Consider the following 15940-nt stretch of genomic DNA (forward strand, 5'->3'; position numbering starts at 1 on the left):
ATTTCCATGTGAGACAGTGCTATACTAGATAATTTTGATGGGGCCAATAATCAGGCAAACAGTCATACAGACTAAAAGAAGCAAACATCTAATGCAAACATTGAAAAGGAGGTTCTGTAAATGCTGGTGCAGGCGTCTTCTGATGTTTACCCTTCATGTTTATCTTGCAGAATTCATTACCAAAATAAAAGTGGGATCAATTTGAAGATCCTTGATTTAGCATGGTACAGGATGGGGTTGACAATATCTTCATAGACGATGGAGGTGTATTGCCTCATTGCCTGCATTCCTGTAGCTGGAGGGAAGAGACCCAGACACCGATGTGAGGAGGAAGAGACACAGATGCGTTTTGAAATTGCATGAGGCCTTTTGTTCAATCCATAACTGCTGAGGCTTTTCAACCCCCTCTGCTGAGCCCTTTTTTCAGGGTACTCTGCACTTACGCCTTCATAACATTATTCCTCTTAAGGGATCCACACCACAATTACATCCTTTTTCTTAATAATCCTGGGGATATAAAAGTACCCAGGGTTTTAAGTATGAGCAGTGCTTAATTTGTGTTTGTTGTTTCCGGTGTGGAGCACTGGCACTTATTTTTGAGGGCCGGCACTTATTTTTCTGCCTCAAGCATTTACTGTGAGCAAAAGGCACATATGGGAAAGACGGAGGAAGAGAAAAACGAAAACGCATCAAATTGGGAGAAAGGAGAAAGCTGCAAGTGTGGGCTGAAGGGGCAGGGGGTGGCTGTAAATGGATTGGAGAGGCCGAGATGGCTTCAGGATTACGCTGCCTTAGCATTCCATGTTTGCACATTTAATTGCAGCAGCCGCATGTTTAAGGGGAGGGCTTTGGGCACCAGCATGTTTTCATTTACAAATAGTCTGAGTAATACAGGTAAGCTTCACTCATTGTCTTCCTCCTAACAGTGAACCTTGTGAGTGATAGTCTCCTGACCTCTAGACATCCCCAATGCCAAAAAGGAAAAATACTCCTCTCTCCTCCTAATATGGCTGACACAACCCCTTCCTGTGTTACACTTCTACTTCTTAGGAGGGGTGAGGGAGAATTATAACGTAATAACCAAGAAACAAAGCAAAAACGCACGTTTTATCCAACGTGCTAACCTACTAATAACCGTAAGGACGTAGAAAATAAGTTGTAATGGTAGCTTACAGTACGTAATTAAAGTATTGGATAAAGCCCATGTTGCTGCTGCACAAATGTCTTTCAAAGATGCTCCTTCAAAAGCAGCTATATTGAAGCAACCCCTCAGTTGGACCTTCATTGCACGAAAGAGGGAAGATGAATTCCTGCTTAGAATAGGTTAAGGAAATAGCTGCTTTTACCCTTCTGCTAAAAAAGGAAGTAGAGGGTTTGTGAGCTTTCTGTGCAATACCAAAAAGAGCATCTGTTTTCCTGAAAGAAGATGTTCCATTCGGATAAGTAGATAATTATATATGTAGATCCTGGGGGTGCCACAATCTCACCTGGTCCTAACATAGAGAAGGGAAAAGCACTGGGAGGACTATGCGCTGAGAATAGTTAAAAGATGGGGGAACAAAAGAAGAGACCTTCTGGAATTCTGAGCAGAAAGAGCAAAGAAGGAGGACTTCCAACTGGAGAGGGAGAGGTTACCAAGGACAACAAAACCAACTTGAGGCTTCCAGAATTACGTCTACCCTGATCTTTTGCACAACTCTGCATAACATGACAATTGGGGGAAAGCCAACTAAAGTCTTGTTGGGCAAGAAATGCTCATTGCATCTACTGGCCCACACCCCTGGAGTTGGAAGGAGAGAGCAGTGGTTCTTGAGACGAAGAGATCCAACCATGGGATTCTGAGAAGAGCCTGCAGGGCCACTAATGACTGGGGAGACAGGGACATCTCCATCATATATGGAAAGACTTGACTCAGACTGTCGACAGGAACATTCTCCATCCTTGGAAGATAGACTGCAGCGAGAGATCAGAGACTGAGCACAGCCCATGTGCTCATTTCCTCCACCAACAAATTCAAAGAAGGAACCCTGGAACTCCGGGGATGATTGATGTAGGCCCCGATTACCTGATTGTCTTGTCGAACCAAGACAAATTGATTCCGCACATGGGGAGAGGAAGCTATAACGGCTTTGAAGATCAGTTTATGTAGTCTCAGAGGAGGGAAACATACTGGCTCGAGATTGTTATGTAAGGGAGCTCCTATGTACTATAAGGCTTGCCCCCAGATAAAGTTGGGATTTCTTCAAGTTCAGCCGAAAACAGTGATGTTCAACATCCAGCACACTTGAGAGGCTGCTTCTGATGTCTTTGAAAATAACCACAGATTAACCAATGATCAAAGTAAAGAAAGCCAGGATGCCAATGACATGCAGATTACCCACCGGAGGATCTATGGTCTTTGTAAAGATTCTAGTGGCTGAAGAAAGCCGGAAGGGGAGGATGCAAAACTAGAAGTGATCTCCGGTGATTAAAAAGCTCAGAAATCTTTGGAAATCTGGATACATCACAATGAGCAGATAAGCATCTAATAACTACAAGGATGCCAGAAAGCCCTGGTGAACAAGCAGTATAATCGACGGGATGGTTTGCGTTTTGAACTTCAGAAAAGTAAAATGGAGATTCACCCTTTTCAAGTCAAAGTCTCCACAAGCCTCCACAAGCCTTCTGGACCAGGGACTTCAAGGAGTAACAACCCAGTCCTCTCTCCTATTCCAGGATGGGTATTTTTGCTTCCTTCATCAAGAGATCTGAGACATGGGGGCTAATGGGACACTCTGGAACCTGAGTTGGACAGAAGAAATATTCTGGAGTTGAAGTGAAATCTGTTCTGTACCATTCAAACACAATTCACAGAATGCAAGAGTCTTTCATAGTCTCCCTCTAAACAAGGGGTAAGAAGAGAAGTCTTCAGCCCTCCTTCCTTGAATAGTCATGCTTTTTGGGAGGAAGGCAGGTGACGGGTGATTACTGGCTGGATCTGGGATTTCTCAGATGAGAGGCCATCCCCGCCAAGATCCCTGCTCCGAAAGGGCCGATTCTTGCCCTAAAAGAGCCAAATGCTCCCGGGAATCTAAATCCTCTGCCTCTATAGGATGGGCACAAGAGCTTTCTGTCTTCGGCTAATTCCTTCACCAAATCTTCCAGTTAAGGTCCAGACAGTTTACATCCAAATAAGGGAATGTGGGACACCAAAGACGTCTGTGAATTGTCAACTTTCAAGTTTCTTGACTAGAGATTTCTTCTTGCTGAAATTGGTGATCTGAAAGCCAAAGCTGGTGCACACAAGCCATCGAAAGAGATAGCTAACAAAAATCTCACTTCAATAAGGATTCCTTCTTTGCGATTTCTTATTTAGAGAGTCGCAATTTTTGACTCTCTAAACAGGGTTGCAAAATGCTTTCATACATCTGGCCCCTAGTTACTTCCTCCTACGGTATGATGGACATCCTCATCAGGGATGCCCGACTCAAAAGAGATAAGTTATTGGAGGAGATTATTGTTTTGGAAAAAGAGATTAGAGAGATAAATCTTCCTGAAGCCAAAGAAAAAAACTTTAAGATACTTAAAGAGGTTATACACAAACATCAGGATTATATCAAAGATAAGAAAATACGCAAACTTAGAAGAGATGACAATGATTACAAGAATGGTAGGGTCTTCACGTTTGCACAGAAATTTGACAACATTAAAATTGACAGGAATGAGGGAACTCCACATACGCACACCACTGACACAATCTCTGTCGCCTCTACTAGCGATACCGAGCTATCCAGTGTTCTAGTATAAATGACAGTGACACTGGCATTACATCACATCGACCTACTGTAGGAGGCTGGCCTGGCTTATAGTGGGTACCTTGTGGTACTTACACCCTGTGCCAGGTCCAGTTATCCCTTATCAGTAGAATAGAGGTGTTTCTAGCAGCTTATACTGATAGAAGGTAGCTATGGCAAAGCAGCTTAGGCTGAACTAGGAGACATGCAAAGCTCCTACTATACCACTTATATCACATAGCACAATATCATAAGAAAACACAATACTCAGAGTTACTAAAAATAAAGGTACTTTATTTTAGTGACACTATGCCAAAAGTATCTCAGAGGATACCCTCACTTAGGAGGTAACTAATATACACATATTTTATGTACACAAACCCAAAACAGGTAAATAACAGTAAGAAAAGTAGTGCAAACAATGTAAAATCACAATAGGATGCAATAGGTAGACATAGGTCTAGGGGCAACACAAACCATATACTCCAAAAGTGGAATGCGAATCACGGATGGACCCCAGACCTATGGGAGATTGTAGAGGGTCACTGGGACTTTGAGAAAACAGTAAGGGTGTCCAAAATACCCCACCCCAAGACCCTGAAAGTAGGAGTAAAGTTACCCTACCACCCCAGAAAGACACAATAGTTGTGATAGGGGATTCTGCAAGAACCACAAGCACCAGCAAAACACTGAAGATGGATTCCTGGACCTGAGGACCTGTAAAGCAAGGGGACCAAGTCCAAGAGTCGCAATAGTGTCCAGGGGGGGCAGGAGCCCAGAAAACCCCAGATGAAGGTGCAACAGGGCTGCCTCTGGGTGGAAGAAGCCAAAGATTCGGCAACAACGAAGAGAGCTAGGAACTTCTCCTTTGGATGGAAGATGTCCTACGGTGTGCTGGAGGTTGCAGAAGTGTTTCCACACAGAAATACCGCAAACAAACCTTGCTAGCTGCAAGAGTCATGGTTGAGGATTTTGGGTGCTGCTGGAGACCAGGAAGGACCAGGATGTCGCCCCTTGGAAGAGGAGACAGAGGGGGCGCTCAGCAACTCAGAGAGCCCCCACAGAAGCAGGCAGCACCCACAGAAGTACCAAAGCAGGCACTTAGAAGATCCGTGAACTCAGAGTCACAAAAGGAGGGTCCCACAACGTCGGAGTCCAACTCAGCGGGTTGAGCACTGCAGGACGGAGTGCTGGGGACCCATGCCAGGCTGTGCACAAAGGAATCCTTGGAAAAGTGCCCAGAAGCCGGAGCAGCTGCAAATCACGCAGTACACAGGTTTGCTGTCTGGCGTGGGGAGGCAAGGACTTACCTCCACCAAATGTGGACAGAAGGGCCACTGGACTGTGGGAGACACTTGGACCCAGCTCCTGTGTTCCAGGGATCACGCTCGTCAGGATGAGAGAGGACACAGAGGACCGGTGATGCAGAAGTTTGGTGCCTGTGTTGGCAGGGGGAAGATTCCGTCGATCCACGGGAGATTTCATCTTGGCTTCCAGTGCAGGGTGAAGGCAGACAGCCCTCAGAGCATGTACCACCAGGAAACAGTCGAGAAAGCCGGCAGGATGAGGCGCTATAATGTTGCAGGTAGTCGTCTTGCTACTTTGTTGCGGTTTTGCAGGTGTCCTGGAGCAGTCAGCGGTCTATCCTTGGCATAAGTCGAAGAGGGAAGTACAGAGGAACCCTGGTGAGCTCTTGCATTCGTTATCTGAGGAATAGCCCAGAGGAGAGACCCTAAATAGCCAGAAACTGAGGTTTGGCTACTGAGAAAGGAGGCTTGTCCCCTGAAAGAGGTAAGCACCTATTAGGAGGGGTCTATGATGTCACCTGCTGGCACTGGCCACTCAGAGCAGTCCATTGTGCCCCAACACCTCTGAATCCAAGATGGCAGAGGTCTGGGACACACTGGAGGAGCTCTGGGTACCTCCCCTGGGAGGTACTGGTCAGGGGAGGGGTCACTCCCCTTCCCTTTCTCCAGTTTCGCGCCAGAGCAGGGCTGGGGGATCCCTGAGCCGGTGTAGACTGGCTTATGCAGAGATGGGCACCATCTGTGCCCATCAAAGCATTTCCAGAGGCTGGGGGAGGCTACTCCTCCCCAGCCCTTCACACCTATTTCCAAAGGGAAAGGGTGTAACACCCTCTCTCAGAGGAAATCCTTTGTTCTGCCTTTCTGGGACTGGGCTGCCCAGAAGCCAGGGGGGCAGAAACCTGTCTGAGGGGTTGGCAGCAGCTGCAGTGGAAACCCCGAAAAGGCAGTTTGGCAGTACCCGGGTTCTGTGCTAGAGACCCGGGGGATCATGGAATTGTCACCCCAATACCATGGTATTGGGGTGACAATTCCATGATCTTAGACATGTTACATGGTCATGTTCGGAGTTACCATTGTGACGCTACACATAGGTAGTGACCTATGTGTAGTGCACGCGTGTAATGGTGTCCCCGCACTCACAAAGTTCGGGGAATTTTCCCTGAACAATGTGGGGGCACCTTGGTTAGTGCCAGGGTGCCCACACACTAAGTAACTTGGCACTTAACCTTCACCAAGTGAGGGCTAGACATATAGGTGACTTGTAAGTTACTTATGTGCAGTGAAAATGGCTGTGAAATAACATGGACGTTATTTCTCTCAGGCTGCAGTGGCAGTCCTGTGTAAGAATTGTCTGAGCTCCCTATGGGTGGCAAAAGAAATGCTGCAGCCCATAGGGATCTAATGGAACCCCAATACCCTGGGCACCTATGTACCATATACAAGGGAATTATATGGGTGTTCCAGTGTGCCAATGAGAATTGGTGAAGATGGTCACTAGCCTGCAGTGACAACTGTGAAAGCAGAGAGAGCATAAACACTGAGGTTCTGGATAGCAGAGCCTCAGTGAGACAGTTAGGCACCACACAGGGAACACATACAGGGCATACATTATTAGCACTGGGGTCCTGCCTAGCAGGATCCCAGTGACACAAGGGCAAAAACAAACATACATACAGTGAAAATGGGGATAACATGCCAGGCAAGATGGTACTTTCCTACACCTACTGTTCCAATGGGCCATAAGTCTTCTTTTTTATTGGAACTAGAAAGATTCAGGAAGGGTCAAAAACAAACTTGCAAAAGGGAAGAGGCCTACACAAACCCATCAGGAGAGGCAAGAACAAATCACACAGACACAACAAAGGAACGGGAGGGTGTGACCACCTCCCGGAACCAGAAGTAACTAGCATTAACCAACAGGGCTGCACAGATATGAATGATGAGATCGCCATTGTCAACTTAACCAATGTGGAACTGAGTGATCAACAAATAAAAATTCTATGCAAAGGTCTGGGTTTTGTGCCTGCATTATTACCGAATTTCACTGAACTACATGTTAATTTGTTTAAATTCATTTGCAAATGTAAGCTGTTAACATTTTTCGAAGGGAAAACTAGTGTGACTGACTCCCTCACACCAACACCATCCCCAGTCAGTGATTTGGCAATCAAGGATGTTAGGGATATTCAAACCTTACTATCCTTGGAACACGCTCCCAATTTTTCTCCCTCTTTGGCAGATATTCTCACTGACTTGGAGATTGATCCCTACTTGAGTGTAGACAGTGGTCTCAAAACCTCCTCCAAGTTCACGTCCAGCTTACCTATGGATAATGTCATTGATATTTTCCACAGACGTATCACATCAGACCTGTACAAGTTGGAAGACCAATACCGAACGGGTCGCAAGAGCATTGCACACAACCTCACTATTTTGGAAAGGGAGGCCCTTTACTCCCTCACCAATATGAAAAACATCATCATCAAGGAGGCTGACAAAGGGGGTAACTTTGCCCTTATGAATAAGTGTGATTACATTAATGAAATAGATAGGCAACTGAATGCTACGGATGCATATCTGCTCTTGCCATGCAACCCAATCAGGGAGGTAAATGATCTCATACATCAGAAACTTGCCTTCTGAAGGGACAGATGTCTCATCACTGACATGGAATTCCGATATATGTTCAATTCCACACCTACTGCCCCATGTATTTACATTTGACCTAAAATACACAAAGGGGGTACATTTCCACCTGGCAGACCCATCATTTCAGGGATAGGCTCACCCACTGAGAGAATTTTCTTACAACCTTTTGTGATGAACCTTCCCTCATATATCAGGGACACAAAAGATTTACTTAGTAAAGTCAGTGACTTTGAGTGGACTGAGGGGCACTATCTGGTCACTCTGGATGTCACTTCACTCTACACCAGCATACCTAGAACAACTGGTTTGACAGCCATTCAACACTATTTGGATACTCGTGATGCCACTATGCTAGAGCATTCGAATATGCTTATGGATTTAATTGAATTGGTCTTGGATAACAACATTTTCACTCACAATGGCTTGTGGTACCGACAAATCCAGGGGGGTTGCCATGGGGGCTAAATTTTCCCCATCCTTTGCCAATATCTACATGGGTTTCTTTGAATTGGATCATACATGGAGGAAATGTTCACCAGACCTGACACAACATATTCTACACTGGGGTAGATATATAGATGATATACTCCTATTTTGGTCGGGTGACTTGGACCTAGTGGGTCGCTTCCTGCAGCATCTTAACACCAACACTTTTAACATTACGTTGTCGGGTGTACACAGCACAACGCAAGTTAATTTCCTAGATCTTACTCTGTACATCAAGGGGAATAAAATGTTCTCAAAACTTTACAGGAAACCTAGTGCTTGTAACGCTGTCCTACATGCTAGTAGCTCCCACCCCGTGTCACAAGTTAATGCAATACCTTTTGGGGATGCGACCCGCATCAGAAGAAACTGCAGTGAGGATACTGTCTTCCTGGAGGAACTCAAACAAATGAACACCCGGTTTCTCTCAAGGGGCTATCCACACAACACTTTGACCAAGGCTAACAACAAGCTTAGCCATACCAAAAGATCAGGCCTACTAGTGAATTCCAAAAAGAAGAAGACATGCAGACCATTGTGTTTAATTACCCCGTACAGTGCTTTAAGCCCGCAGATTTACAACATTTTGCACAAACACTGGCAGTTTTTATTAGCGGATAACTGCTTGAACAAAATCCTGACGGCCAGACCTAGCATTACCTACATTAGAGCCACACTCTATGCAAACACCTCTACCGTAGCTTTCTACCACCAGACCCTGCTGAGACGTGGTTACCCACACCCCCTCTGGGATCATTCAAATGTGGTCATTACAACATCTGTTGCTATATCAGAGACAAATTGGGGAATTCCCAATACAGCACTGCAATCACATACAGAATCAACACATTTATCAATTGCAACACAAACATTGTTGTGTATTGTTTGGTTTGCATCTGCAATCACATTTACATTAGGAGCACCATTCGATCATTGAAAGAGAGGCTACAAAAACACATCAGGGCCATACGCAACAACAATACCAGCTACCCCTTTGCAATACACTTTAACACGCACCATGGGCAACGCAAGATTCTAGACATTACTGCACATGGGATTGATGTGTCTCACACTCCACCTAGGAGTGTAACAGGACCCTGATCCTAAGACGTTTGGAAAGCAGTTGGATTGTTAGACTTAGAGCTGTAGAGGAGGGTATTAATGTTGAAAAGGACGTACATGTCTTCCTGTAAGCACCCCTCTCCGAACTTGACATTCCAATTCTCAGGATTTCACATCGAATTTGCATTTTTGTATAGGTCTAATCTAATGTTTTGCTTGTTGACAATTTTGATGTTTATACTACACAATGGTATGTGTATATGATTACGTGCTGGCACACATGCCCATGAGTCCCTATAAGATAGATTGCAATATGCGTATGTATTATTGGATCGTTTTTCGCCTAATTGGTTTTAAGTAAGTCATCACTATGCTGTTTCTGTGATTTGTTTTTCCACTGTAGCTCATGGAATATTCTAGTCCAGTTGCTCACATAAGTTTCACTGCCAGGAATGCCGGTCAGTTTTACTATTTTCATTTGTTTCTAACTGGTATCCAGTGCTATTCTGCCCCCCAGGCCAGGGCTGAAAGGGGAATCCCTTCCCCTTCAACCCCCGACCCCTCCCACCCCCCCCTGTGACGTCAGCGCGCGAGAGCGTGCTGACAATTACAGAGCCTCCCCTATCGTGCTGAAAGCTCAGCTTCCAGCGCGATCGAAAGAGAAATGCTGAGCATTTCTCTTTCAATCACATGGGGGAGGCAAGGAGAGGCTTCAAAGGGAAGGAAATGTATTTCCTTCCCTTTGAAGTCCCTCCCAGGGTTTCAAAAGCCAGATTGCTTGCCCGTAGGCAAGGGTCGCTCCCGGGGGGGGGGTTCGGTGGGTGGGGGTGCAAATTTATTTTAGGCCATTTCTGCCCCCCGGGGGCAGATCGGCCTATTGTTATTAGGCCGATCTACCCCCAGGGGGGGCAGAAACCTCTAGGCCCAGGGCAAATCTTTTTTTTTTTTTTTTTTTTCTGTTTGTTTGTTTTTTTAGAGATGGGGAGCGACCCCTTAGGCAAGGGTCGCTCCCCTGGAGGGGCAAATTGTATTTAGGCCATTTCTGTCCGCTTTGGGGGCAGATTGGCCGATTTTAGGTCAATCTGCCCCCAAGGGGGGCAGAAACTACTAGGCACCAGGGATCTTTTTTTGCGCCGTCACGCAAAGGAAGCGACCTTGTAGGCAAGGGTCACTCCCGGGGGGGGGGCAAATTTATTTTAGGCCATTTCTTGGGGGCAGATTGGCCGATTTTAGGTCAATCTACACCCAAGGGGGCAGAAACCACTAGGCACTGGGGATTTTTTTGGGGGCGCCAATGTCACGCAGGGGGAGCGACCCCGTAGGCAAGGGTCGCTCCGGGGGGGGGGGGGCTTGCCGGGGTGGGGGACAAATTTATTTTAGGCCATTTCTGCCCCCCCTGGGGCCGGCTGAGCTAGAGGCCAAAATCCACAGGTAGGCACTGTTTTCTATGAAAAAATGTGATGTGTCCACGTTGTGTTTTGGGCCATTTCCTGTCGCGGGCGCTAAGCCTACCCACACAACTGAGGTATCATTTTTATAGGGAGACTTGGGGGAACGCTGGGTGGAAGGACGTTTGTGGCTCCTCTCAGATTCCAGAACTTTCTGTCACAGAAATGTGAGGAAAACGTGTTTTTTAGCCAAATTTTGAGGTTTGCAAAGGATTCTGGGTAACAGAACTGGTCAGAGCCCCACAAGTCACCCCATCTTGGATTCCCCTAGGTCTCTAGTTTTCAACAATGCACAGATTTGGTAGGTTTCCCTAGGTGACGGCTGAGCTAGAGGCCAAAATCTACAGGTAGTCACTTTGCAAAAAACACCTCTGTTTTCTTTCAAAAAATGTGATGTGTCCACGTTGCATTTTGGGACATTTCCTGTCGCGGGCGCTAGGCCTACCCACACAAGTGAGGTATCATTTTTATCAGGAGACTTGTGGGAACGCTGGGTGGAAGGAAATTTGTGGCTCCTCTGATTCCAGAACTTTCTGTCACCAAAATGTGAGGAAAACGTGTTTTTTTAGCCAAAGTTTGAGGTTTGCAAAGGATTCTGGGTAACAGAACCTGGTCAGAGCCCCACAAGTCACCCCATCTTGGATTTCCCTAGGTCTCTAGTTTTCAAAAATGCACAGGTTTGGTAGGTTTCCCTAGGTGCTGACTGAGATAGAGGCCAAAATCTACATGTAGTCACTTTGCAAAAAACACCTCTGTTTTCTTTCAATAAATTTGTTGTGTCCACGTTGCATTTTGGGGCATTTCCTGTCGCGGGCGCTAGGCCTACCCACACAAGTGAGGTATCATTTTTATCAGGAGACTAGGGGGAACGCTGGGTGGAAGGAAATTTGTGGCTCCTCTTTGATTCCAGAACTTTCTGTCACCAAAATGTGAGGAAAACGTGTTTTTTTAGCCAAATTATGAGGTTTGCAAAGGATTCTGGGTAACAGAATCTGGTCAGAGCCCCACAAGTCACCCCATCTTGGATTTCCCTAGGTCTCTAGTTTTAAAAAATGCGCAGGTTTGCTAGGTTTCCCTATGTGCCGGCTGAGCTAGAGGCCAAAATCTACAGGTAGGCACTTTGCAAAAAACACCTCTGTTTTCTTTCAAAAAATGTGATGTGTCCATGTTGCGTTTTGGGGCGTTTCCTGTCGCGGGCGCTAGGCCTACCCACACAAGTGAGGTATCATTTTTATCAGGAGACTTGGGGGAACATAGATTAGCAAAACAAGTGTTATTGCCCCTTGTCTTTCTCTACATTTTTGTCCTTCCAAATATAAGAGAGTGTGTAAAAAAGACATCTAGTTGAGAAATGCCCTGTAATTCACATGCTAGTATGGTCACCCCAGAACTCAGAGATGTTTTTTCAGTTGTTATTTTCTGTAGGAAACCCTTGTAGGATCTACACAAATTACCCCTTGCTGAATTCAGAATTTTGTCTACTTTTCAGAAATGTTGCGGTTTCTTGGATCCAGCATTGGTTTCATGCCCATTTCTGTCACTGACTGGAAGGAGGCTGAAAGCACAAAAAAATCGTTAAAATGGGGTATGTCCCAGTAAAATGCCAAAAATGTGTTGAAAAATTGGGTTTTCTGATTCAAGTCTGCCTGTTCCTGAAAGCTAGGAAGCTGGTGATTTTAGCACCGCAAACCCTTTGTTGATGCCATTTTCAGGGAAAAACCACAAGCCTTCTTCTGCAGCCCCTTTTTCCCATTTTTTTAAAAAAAACGAAATTTTCACTGTATTTTGGCTAATTTCTTGGCCTCCTTCTGGGAAACCCACAAAGTCTGGGTACCTCTAGAACCCCTAGGATGTTGGAAAAAAGGACGTAAATTTGGCGTGGGTAGTTTATGTGAACAAAAAGTTATGAGGGCCTAAGCGTGAACTGCCCCAAACAGCCAAAAAAAGGCTTGGCACCTGAGGGGGAAAAGGCCTGGCAGCGAAGGGGTTAAAAGAACACTTGTCACACAGATCACCATAATTCCGAATACCGACGCGAACCGGCATGGTCACACTTGGTGGATGTGGTAAGATTATTGCCTTGCTTTTCTTCCTTTTGCCCATATGGATCGGCGCTTGCCGCTTTATTTATTCTCTGCCCCTCTTACACTCATACTTCCCTGCCCTATGCCACGCTTTGAGCGGCATGTTACTTTCATGCTTCCTGTTTTACCTCCACGTTGCTTATATATTTTTTCTTTTTTTATTGTTGGCCCTAAGCCTTAGATACTTCAGCTTCACATCTCCCCGCTGCTGAGATTTTTTACTTCGATTTTTTACTCTTATCCCTCTCCAGTCACCTTTTTAGTACGTTTCCCACCCCCTACTGACACTCATTTGATTTAGTTTTATGCGCTTTGGGCCCTCGTTTTTACTTCTCCATTTCCACGTGCAAGGTTTTTTTTCCAAACATTACCCACAGAACCCATTTCGCATACAGTTACTCAACCGCACACGCCCTTCCCAGCATACTCTGACTTATACCTACTTTTATTGTCGGCCCCTATTGTTGCTATATACCTGGTGCCTTGCTTTTAGGCTCTAACATTCTCTATCACCAGTTTTTCATTTTGCATTGCTTTTTACTCCACGTTCCGATCGAAACACGCAGGTCACAGTCATGCCCCTCCCTACTTTATCCCATTTACAATGCACACTCATATAAGGCTTAGCACTTTTTAGTGTTGCTCTATAGACTTTTCACCATTTTTTGCCTAACTTTTGGACTACCCCCAGCGCTCTTTTTCTCTCTGTTTTCTCTCACCCACTGGCTTATCAGGGACATTTTTCGTTCCTTACCACTTGGATATCGCTGTCCGAACAGGGCTGGATCCTTTATCTGCCTTGGATGGTGGACTTTCTCTCCAATTCTCGAATACTTTTTGATCAGTACTTTATCAGGTATTATATCTAATCCAATGCACTTATTACTCAAGTTTCACGGTATGTTTCAACTCTGGCTTTTAATTCATAAACACCCATTGTATGTTGCTAGTTCACTTGGTTACTTCCACTATACTTATATATACTCGTCGGCTTTGCTGTACCGCATATAAATTCCCACAAATCACTTAATATCTCATCACGTACGATGCTAATTTTATCCTTCACACATCACTACGCACTCCGGTTACGGAAATGTTTACGACATGATTTTTCACATGATTTTTAGCATCCCTTTTTGCAATTTCTCTCTTGGCATTTTTCTGGTGCATACACCTTGCGAACCTGGTTGTATTATCACGTATTAATTTTGGCGACTCTTCATTAGACCAATGTATACACATTGTCTATCTAATCCACAGCCTTGACAAAGTCTAGGAGACGAAACACGTGTTGACTGTTTTGCTGTACATTTGACGACTTTCTGTACACTGGATTGTTGCCTGGATATTGGCATTACCTTTGCACATTGTCAATAAAACTCTACTTGCACCTAAGTCGCTGTCCTCAACCTTGATTTTACGACCACTCGGATCCATCACTCAGGGCTGCTTGCGGTGTGCCCTGGTACTCCATTTACCTACCGGAGCAGAAGGTGGAGGCAGAAGAGACAAATTAGACCTAATATGTCCAATAAGCGCAGATAGGTCTGTTGCTTGAATGCAATGCGCCCTCAGCTCCAATTCCTCATCGGAAACATCTGTGTCCGAAGGTGCAGGATGGGGCTTCCTCTTTAAAGAGTGGAAGACCACATCCGGCTTTGTTAACCATCTCGTGCAAGACGTCTAGTTACTGAGGGTTAAGCCGTTCTGATGTTAGCTGCAGCCTAAGGAGAAGGAAGCTCGCCAGAAGAATGAGAAACATGCTTTCTCTTCGCAGGTCTATTGGCTCCCATGCTTGATACCGTAACCCAGCCGAGTAGCAAGTCATCAAGGACTACTTCCTGTTTACATATGGTTCCTAAGCAACCTATACCTGGAAGTCGCGCTGAACCCCTTATCTCAAGGCCCAAAATAAAATAAACCTTTTGCTAAAAATCATGAACGTGGGATTGCTGACATCTAAGCAGCAGTGATACTGAAGCAGTGGTAACATTTCTCTCTGCTTGGAAATGTTAAATGCACAAACACTGCATGCTGGAACGACTGTTGCTGCCCCTGCCTACGTCTGACCTCTCACTCAATAAGTACAACTATCAAGTGGAGCCACAAGCTCTGGCGGGCAGGCAGCGTTCTGATGGATTTTTTACTCCTGCATAATCCTACTTGATGTACCACTCATAGCTGGCAGTGCAGACTTCTATCAGAGCACATACGTTTGCGCATATAACTGTTATTTTTTGAAGCACCTTGTTTAAATATATATCATTTTAGTCGGAGTGAAGCAATTAGGTATAAAGTGTATTTCCACTAACAGTGACCAAATCTGCTAATCAGTTCTCACTCCTAAGAATTCTCAAAACATGAGAGCTCTGAACTTGCAGTCACACATTATATAGGCACAGGCGTGAGAAGGAGCTCCCGAAGACTTGTTTTACAAGTTTCAGAGACACGGTGGGGTGAGATGAAGCACCAGGCAAATGTTACAGAAACGCATCACACGCACTTCAAGTGAAAGGAAGTTATCAGCTGAGCATACAACAACGCGCAATTTCACCCTCGTCCTCCATACCTGTAGACAGGCGCTGTCCCGGTGCTGTCCTGCTTTGAGGGATTCCTACTTCAGGGCCAAAGAGTAGAAGGGGGAGGGCGTGGATACAGATTCCGATTCTGCGTTGCTAGGAAGCATCTGGGTAACCAGGGACGCTTGACCGGGTTCCGGGAGGCCTGTCCCGGCAGCACTTGCTGCTGTTGTCAGGTGCAATTAAATCACAACATATAAGTATTGTCAAAGCACTACCTCACTTTCAGAAATCGTGCCCGACCTCCCGGATTCGCTCAGGCTAGATAGACTACGAGACAGCCCAGTAATATGCCCAACATCCCTCGTACTTTAGAAACTCCAGCGCACAGCCATCGCTTTACAACAGTACTCCCGGTCCCAGACTGCACTGTGTCCCATTCCATTCGGATAGCCCTTGCACCTTTAGATGCCATAGCAACTCTGCATGGCATTGTAGAGTGACGCAGACCTCTAAATCAGGGTCACTGTAAGTTGACCAGTGATGTAGACAATCTTGCTTCCGTGAGAATTAACTGCTTAGTTATTACAGCGCCCTCGACAAGGATAGGGT

The 15940-nt window shown here is 45.6% G+C and overlaps 1 protein-coding gene across 2 annotated transcripts in view; it reads right to left on the bottom strand.

Annotated features, from left to right (window-relative positions):
• Nucleotides 1–15505, bottom strand: part of DRC12 (dynein regulatory complex subunit 12 homolog) — a 69917-nt gene extending 54412 nt beyond the window's left edge. For both annotated transcript variants that reach the window (XM_069224839.1, XM_069224838.1), the window contains exon 1: nucleotides 15379–15505. The gene's annotated coding sequence lies outside the window, so the exon portion shown is untranslated. The remainder of the gene's footprint in view (nucleotides 1–15378) is intronic.
• Between the last annotated feature and the right edge of the window lie 435 nt (nucleotides 15506–15940).

Source organism: Pleurodeles waltl, chromosome 3_1, assembly GCF_031143425.1.
Source record: "Pleurodeles waltl isolate 20211129_DDA chromosome 3_1, aPleWal1.hap1.20221129, whole genome shotgun sequence".
NCBI lineage: Eukaryota > Metazoa > Chordata > Amphibia > Caudata > Salamandridae > Pleurodeles > Pleurodeles waltl.